Consider the following 8,797-nt stretch of genomic DNA (forward strand, 5'->3'; position numbering starts at 1 on the left):
GTAGCGCTGTAGGCTACACACGCGCTACTGCTACTTCCAAGTCAGTAGCGCATTTGGCAGACACGCGCTGCTGCTAAGTAGCAGTAGCGTGGTATTTTGAAGAGAGCTGCTGGTAAGATTCTGTGTATAGGCTTTTCCCTAGTAGTGTAGGGCTATCTCTCCTTGTTTGGTGGCAGCTATTTGTTTCTGTTTGGCTTTTTTACAGCTCGTGTAGCATGGGATTCCATGTTTCTAGAATTTTCCGCTAGACTTTGACCTTCTATTGCACCATCAGTACCAGCAGAATCTGCAGGATTCATCCGCTTCTCATTCCCTGCCATTCTGTGTTTCCTCCTCTTTCTCTGTGCCATGTTAAGTCAAGCCGACAAGAAAAACGAATAACAATTTAGTTCTTCAGAACAAATTGATGCGTGATGCAAACGAACTGAACTTTGATGTTAGACAACCACATGATAGGAGGATGTAATATGTATGAAAAACAGGACGGAAGAGATAACTAGAACTATGATGTGTAAACTAAGAAGAAGACATTTCACCAAATTAGAAGCAATGCAATGGAAGAAAGACACCATATGAAAGATGCTACAAATATCGCTCTGCCAAGTTAACAGTGTCTCATCATAAATGGCGTTTAAACAAATGTGAAGCAGTACAAGAAATAAATCATATGCAAGATGCAAACAACATCACACTACCATGTTAGAGGTCTCTCGTCATTAGTGCCATTGCATATTCACAGCTTATGATGTGTAAACTAAGGACAAGGCATTTCAACAAATTAGAAGCAATCAAAGCTAGACACCATATGAAAGATGCAACGAATATCACTCTACCAAGTTAAAACTGTCTCGCCATAAGTGCCATTTCAACAAATTAGTAGTACAAGCTAGAAAAGAATGTGAGATGTAACCTATATCACACTCTAAAGTCAAGCGTGTCTTATGATAAGTGATTGTTGTAGGTTACACAACAGTAGTAATTTGATGTAAGAACATGGTGTGATAGACAGATATTGTATGTTCTAGAAACAGGAACACGTGTCTTATTCAAGTATAATGTGTAAAGTAAGCAGATGGAATTCAACAAATTAGAAGCAATACAAGCTAGACATCACACATAACATGCAACCACATATAACAGTGCCAAGTTAGAGGGAGCACCCGTGATGCTGCACTAGGTGAGACGTGCTCATCATAAACACAGCTTTGTTGAGTGTCTATGCATGTGTTGTCTTGGAAATCATCTTGGGGTGTGGAGGAGTAGAAACTGTAGAGGCCCTCCGTTCGGAAGGAGCACCTTTATCCGCTGCCTTGCTAACTTCCTTCCGCTTTATTGATTTTGAATTGTCAAGTAAAACCAACAAGAAAAAGCAATAAAATTCTCTCTTCAGAACTCATTCATGCATGATATTGACAATCACTACTTTGATGTAAGGCAAACACATGATACCAGGATGGAATATGTACGAAAAACAGGATGGTGTGGCATGTTCACAACTATTTGTGTAAACTAAGCAGAAACCATTCCAGCAAATAAGAAGCAATGCAAGCTAGACACCACATGAAAGATGCAACCAATATGACTCTACCAAGTTAAAAGCGTCCCATCATAAATGGAATTTCAACAAATTAGAAGCAGCGCATGCTATAAATCATATGAAAGATGCAACTAATATCGCACTGCATATACTAAAAGTGTCTCATCATATTGATTGATGCGGGATACAAAAAAACAATAGTTTTATATAAGGACATGCTTAATAGACAGATGTACTATGTACTAAATACAGGAAGGCATGTCACATTAACAGGTATAATGTACTATAAGCTAAGAAGACTAGCACATGCAGTTTAACCAGATTGGAAGAATTACAATCTATACACCATATGCAACATGCAACCACATATCACGCTGCCAAGTTAGAGCAAGCACCTGCGATGCTAGTGTAGGGGAAATGTTGTAATCAACTACAGAGCTACGTTCACTATCTTCATCTAGCATTTCTGTTTCTTGAGAATCATGTCGGGAGGCTGACGCTACATTCTTTAAATAGGAGTAGTCCCCTTGCCTGCCTGCCTCATCATAAGTGATTGATGCGGGATACACAAGAACATTAGTTTGATGTAAGAACATGGTTAATACATAGATGTACTAGTATGTACCAAAAACAGAAAGGCATGTCATATTCAAAGGTATAATGTGTAAGCTAAGCAGATGCAATTTAGCCAAATTGGAAGCAATACAAGCTAGACATCCGGCTAGAGTGGTGAACATGATCATCTAGGACCTGAGAGCCTGGTGGTAGGCGGGCTGCTTCGCCACCATCGCGGCTTTTTAGTTGGCTTCCAGGTGATGCCTGTCTTTGCTGGGCTTGTCACTGGCTCGGCCAGTGCCCTGACTAGCTATTTGTCTTCTGGTGCTCACGGGATGGTGGTTCATGTAAAAAATATCTTTCCTTATCTTAATAAAGACCAACTTCGGCCTTTCGAATACAAGCTAGACACCATATGGAACATGCAACCACATATGACACCACGAAGTTAAAGCAAGCACCTGGGATGGTGGTTCATTGCGAGCGAGGTCATCAACTCCAGAGCTACGTTTACCGTCTCCATCTGCTGACACTACACCCTTTATAACGCTGTAACTTGTCGTGCCTAGCCGCGTAGAAAGCTGGCACGACTTGTCTCTTTTCTTTTTTGCTTCTCTTTCGGCATACTCTGAAATACCCTTGCATAACAATACAATAGTGAGAGTGTGGGTGAAGTGTGTGCAGAACTAGTGCACTGTAAAAGTAGCAGATAGCAGGTGGTTGAAAAATAAATGACAGGAGACATATGATAGGTCTACAACATTGCATGGCAAACAAAATTAGATTCTACTCCGTATGATTTTGTAATATATGAGCACAGAAAATGCAGGTACTCCTCCAGCACACCACCACAAGTGGTCATATCTAAGATAATAATCGACTGAAAATGAATAGGTCAGTCGATTTTTTAATGAACCTTCCGATCTATAAGGAATGGGTAGATGGCCTTCGTCTACCTCCTGCCAGTTACTGTTGACGATATTTCTCGAACCGCCAGCGACCACCGGCCCAGACCCCTGCCTCCGCCGCCCCGCCCTCCCATCGACCTCACACCACCGCCGTGCTTGGCAGCGCCCCCAGGCCATCCCTTTAATCCCGGTCGACCTCCAAATCGTGTGCCAGTAGCTCTAGGCCGCACACGCCCCTAAGATAAATACCAAGGCACTGCTTCCCCGGTGTAATAGTCGTACTAGCACCTGTTACGCTGGGGAATGCTTCCGTTAATTGGGAATCAACTGGCCAGAAATAGAAATTCAGGGGGGCGACGGACCTCTAGCTAAGGTGAAATAGTATATGAGGAGAAACCGTGTGCATCGCGAGTTACTAGGAACATCTAGTATCAAGAAGAAGCGGTCAGCTAGTGTCTTCTGTGGGATGAATACCGTGCAAGCAGATACGTAAGATTTGCACGAATAAGGGAAGAGGAGTACCTTCTTCGGTTGCCCGTGTGGTCACCTCCACATGTCGCGCCGACCTTCTTCTTTTTACCGGGGAAACCGATGTTCTGGAGTGTGTAGGCTTGGACGAACCCATGGCCAAATTGTTGACTGTGTTTCCGTGGCCGTATGTCGGCGGAGGGGAAGCAGATCCGAGGCGGCGAAGGACAGCGTAGCAGGAACAACTCCAGTGCGGTGGAGGGTGGCAAAGTTGGAGCGGCAGCGGTGAGGCGCAGGACGGTGTGGTTGAACTGGCTCGGGTACAGACGGCTCGGCCTCGGGTTCAACTACTAGCCGTGGAGGGCGTTGCGGTTGAGGTTGCGGTGGATGACAACGTCGGGGTATCGGCTCCGGCGTGATGGAGGAGGGCGGTGGTTGATGGGTGGGATGGGGTGGTGGACGGAGGACGCCGGGGTTTCGCGGCTGGTGGAGAGGTAGTTTTGGCGCCCGCAGAGTACGAATGGGGAATCGTACGGGTGGGGGGAACCATGTTTTGGTCTGGGACGCGCTTGTTTTTGGCTTTTTTGAACAGAAGATGGGACGCACTTGTTTGAAATTTGGGGAAAGTACAAACTTTGCCCCCCACTTAAATTTCAGACCTACTGCGGGTCGGGGGTAGGATGGTAATCCCAGGTGTCCCAAATAGTGGGCGGGAGCGATTTCGGCCACGCGCATGTGTGCTTAGGCGGCCATTGTGTATGAATGTTTTTCGGAGGCGGTTGCGTGGCGTCTAGATGAAGCTACAAACCTACCCCGGTTTAGACCTTTGGACGTCGGGCCGGTAGGTTTCACGGGTCGGAGTTATTAGAAAAGTAATTTCTTTGTACTACCAAACATTGGTCTCACACGGTTTCGGGCGAGTAGAGGCTCTTTTGGCGCTTCGTTTGAAATTTTGAAACACAAGCATTCACGTTTAGAGTACTCTTGAACTATGAGTATTGACCTAAATAGACAACGTTATATTTGACTTTGTATGTTTGAAAACCTCATTAAATTATCCGCTTCTTTTTGAAATTTTAACACTTGAAAATCCTATTACTACGGGAATGGAGGAGCTAAATTTGAATCTATTTTGTACACAACTACATATGCTATTATGTACAAAATCAGAGAAAAGATTGGTGCCCCCATAATTTAGGTATGGTTTACAAGTGCCATGATATCAAATTCAAATGATTGAATTGACTTCATGTTGAATTCGATTTTTTAAACCACCTTAAGTTGAACTCAAATGTATGCTAGTTCATAGGTGGCTATTTATAATGTCCATTGTGTAACTTTCATATGTATAATGTGCTTTACACACACAACATGAACTATACTCACGTTTATATTCGATTGCTAAAGCGATGCATTGTCTGGAGTTCAAAATACTAACTATGTGGATCAATTGTGTTGAATAATAACATAGACATGCTCAAATTCGATAGAATCTAGATGTCTGATGGATCAATGACCGCTCCTTACGCAAATTGCTAATATCATGATCCCATCCTAATATTTGGATACAGTTTATATCTTTAATCAATGTGTAGAGCAGTCTTTTACGTGTAGTTTCACTCTCCATCGGTGGTCTCTCACACATGCTCACACACTCTCTCCCGAGGTGTCTTTCTCGCACACATTCTCTATATATAACCCTCCCTCCCTCCCGTAACAATTTACAACTGTTTTCACTAACCTTTATCAAAAGCACTCTTCGTCTCGCAAACATACACACGCACAATCCTCATCGACCCTTTCTATATACATGGACCTGCCTACATGTCTCATATACGCACATTATCTTTATGCATGTCTCTCACGCATTGTCTCACACCTCTCTTCCTAATCGACGAGTATAATTCTAGCAGAGCATTCTGTAGGATGCCCCTTAAAGTTAGGTTGGATGAAGAGTAATATCAGAGATAAAGGGGTTACCTTAGTCCGAGAACCTAGGGTTACAAATCCTAGCCGGCTTTTTCAGTGGACACAGAGTCCTTCACAATTCTGCTATCTTTGTCTTGTACGACTAGTCATCCATGGGTCTTCCTAAATGTGTCATGGGCCGACCAATGTGGCGCAGGACGGAACCGAACGAAGGGCCTCACCTCGACCCACCGGACCTTATGCGGTGACACACCCTCTGCCCCCACGTCTCATTATCTTCTCACACCCACACATACCAACACAAACACCACACACCCAGGAAATTTCTCCTGGTGCCTCTATTCCCTCCCCCCTTGCATATACACACTCAAGGGAATGGAATCTCTTCTCGTGACGTCATATTCGTCTCTCTCTCTCTAGACCACTCTGATACGTCTCCAACGTATCTATAATTTTTGAGTGCTCCATGCTATCTACTGTTTTGGGCAATATTGGGCTTTATTATCCACTTTTATATTATTTTTGGGACTAACCTATTAACCGGAGGCCCAGCCTAGATTTGTTGTTTTATGCCTACTTCAGTGTTTCGAGGAAAAGGAATATCAGACGGAGTCAAAACGGAACGAAATCAACTGGAGAAGTTATTTTTGGAAGGAAACCCACCTGATGGACTTGGACCCCACGTCAGAAGATATGGGAGGTGCTCACGAGGGTGGGGGCGCCCCCCCCCCGGGTGCGCCCCCTGCCTCGTGGGGCCCCCGTAGCTCCACCGACGTACTCCTTGCACCCATATATACTCTTGTACCCTAAAACTTCCAGAACAGAAGATAGATCGGGAGTTCCACCGCCGCAAGCCTCTGTAGCCACCAAAAACCTCTCGGGAGCCCGTTCCGGCACCCTGCCGGAGGGGGATCCCATCAGCGGTGGCCATCTTCATCATCCCGGCGCTATCCATGATGAGGAGAGAGTAGTTCACCCTCGGGGCTGAGGGTATGTACCAGTAGCTATGTGTTTGATCTCTCTCTCTCTCTCTCTCTCTCTCTCTCTCTCGTGTTCTCTCTCGTGTTATATGGAATGATCTTGATGTATCCCGAGCTTTGCTATTGTAGTTGGATCTTATGATGTTTCTCCCCCTCTACTCTCTTGTGATGAATTGAGTTTCCCCTTTGAAGTTATCTTATCGGATTGAGTCTTTTTTGAGAACACTTGATGTATGTCTTGCCGTGATTATCTGTGGTGACAATGGGATATCATGTGCCACTTGATGTATGTTTTGGTGATCAACTTGTGGGTTTCGTGACATTGGGAACCTATGCATAGGGGTTGGCACACGTTCTTGACTCTCCGATAGAAACTTTGGGGCACTCTTTGAAGTACTTTGTGTTGGTTGGATGAATCTGAGATTGTGTGATGCATATCGTATAATCATGCCCACGGATACTTGAGGTGACAATGGAGTATCTAGGTGACATTAGGGTTTTGGTTGATTTGTATGTTAAGGTGTTATTCTAGTGCGAACTCTTTTATAGATTGATCCGAAAGAATAACTTTGAGGTGGTTTCGTACCCTACCATAATCTCTACGTTTGTTCTCTGCTATTAGTGGCTTCGGAGTGACTCTTTGTTGCATGTTGAGGGCTTGTTATATGATCTTTCTATGTTATTATTGTTGAGAGAACTTACACTAGTAAAAGTATGAACCCTAGGCCTTGTTTCCTATCATTGCAATACCGTTTATGCTCACTTTTATCATTAGTTACCTTGCTGTTTTTATTATTTCAGAGTACAAAAACCTTTATCTACTATCTATTTTGCACTTGTATCACCATCTCTTTGCCGAACTAGTGCACCTATACAATTTACCATTGTATTGGGTGTGTTGCGGACACAAGAGACTTTTTGTTATTTGGTTGCAGGGTTGCTTGAGAGAGACCATCTTCATCCTACACCTCCTACGGATTGATAAACCTTAGGTCATCCACTTGAGGGAAATTTGCTACTGTCCTACAAACCTGTGCACTTGCAGGCCCAACAACGTCTACAAGAAGAAGGTTGTGTAGTAGACATCAAGCTCTTTTCTGGCGCCGTTGCCGGGAAGGTTATCGCTTGAAGGTATATCTTTAGATCTTGCGATCGAATCTTTTTGTTTCTTGTTTTAGCACTAGTCTAGTTTATAAAAGAAAATTACAAAAAAAATGGAAATAAGTTTGTCTCATACGCTTCACCTTTTTAATATATTTCTTGAGTATGATGGAAAGGATATTGTGCTCAAGTGCTAGAAGAAGAAATCTCTAAATTGTTTGGCACTAAATATTTGAATGATGAGCATGATTGCAATGTTGTTAGTACGAATTCTTTGAATATCCATGATGCTAATGATGATTGCACTAGTTATGATGAAAATGTCTCCTATAAACATGTCAATTTTTGTGGAGTGCATTGGGTTTGTAAGTACACACCAAATAGGGAAGATAGATATTGCAAGAGGCATAAGTACTTAGAAACCAAATTGTTGCAAGAAGAGCTAGATGAATGTGCTGAGAGATTCAATATTTATAGTACCCCTTGTGAACTTTGCAATGAACATGGTCATTTAAAGCTCCAATGCTATTTGTTTCATGATCAAGTCGTTTCCAAATATTGTGATAATTTGATTACCCTTTAGCATCATAAAGAGCTTAGCCTTCTTTTGGGTTATGAAGAAATGAAACGTATAACTGAGGGTATTCCAAAATTTAATCTTGATAGATTTCTTGATTTTGATCTAGAGAAGATTTATATGTATTGTGCGGTGAATTGCATTGAAAATCCTTATATTGCCAATTACATAAGGAAAAGAAAACAAATAGAAGATGAAGAGAATGCTAATGAAAGGGAAGAGACTTCCCAATATCCTCCTATTGTTTCTTATGATGAATCAGGTAACGAGGAGGAGTCTTCTGTCCAACCAATCTCATTAATAAGGAGCTCCAAAAAGAGGATTGAACCCACACATGAGGTGAAGAAGAAGAAAAGAAAAAGCAAGACAGGTAAAAAGGTATCTCTCCCAAATAAAGTTGCTCCTATTATTGCTGTGCCTCATGAAAATGAAGATGATACACTTGGCAATGATCTCATTATGCCTATTGCTTGTTGTGATGATTATGATTGGGAAGATAATGATACTTCTTATGATCTTGAAAATCTTTTTGGCACTTGCTTGGAAGAATATAATAATTGCTATACTATTGGTGCTATCCGTACTATTAATGATGAGAGTGATTATGCTTATGATACAAAAAGGCCCAAGCTTGGGGAAGCTATGTTTGATGAGGATGATATATTTGAGAATATATTTGCTGTAACTAATGTTTGTCCCAAGCTTGGGGATGCTATGTTTAATAACGATGATATTTTTAGCC

The sequence above is a fragment of the Triticum dicoccoides genome, chromosome 7B (genome assembly GCF_002162155.2).
Source record: "Triticum dicoccoides isolate Atlit2015 ecotype Zavitan chromosome 7B, WEW_v2.0, whole genome shotgun sequence".
Taxonomy (NCBI): domain Eukaryota; kingdom Viridiplantae; phylum Streptophyta; class Magnoliopsida; order Poales; family Poaceae; genus Triticum; species Triticum dicoccoides.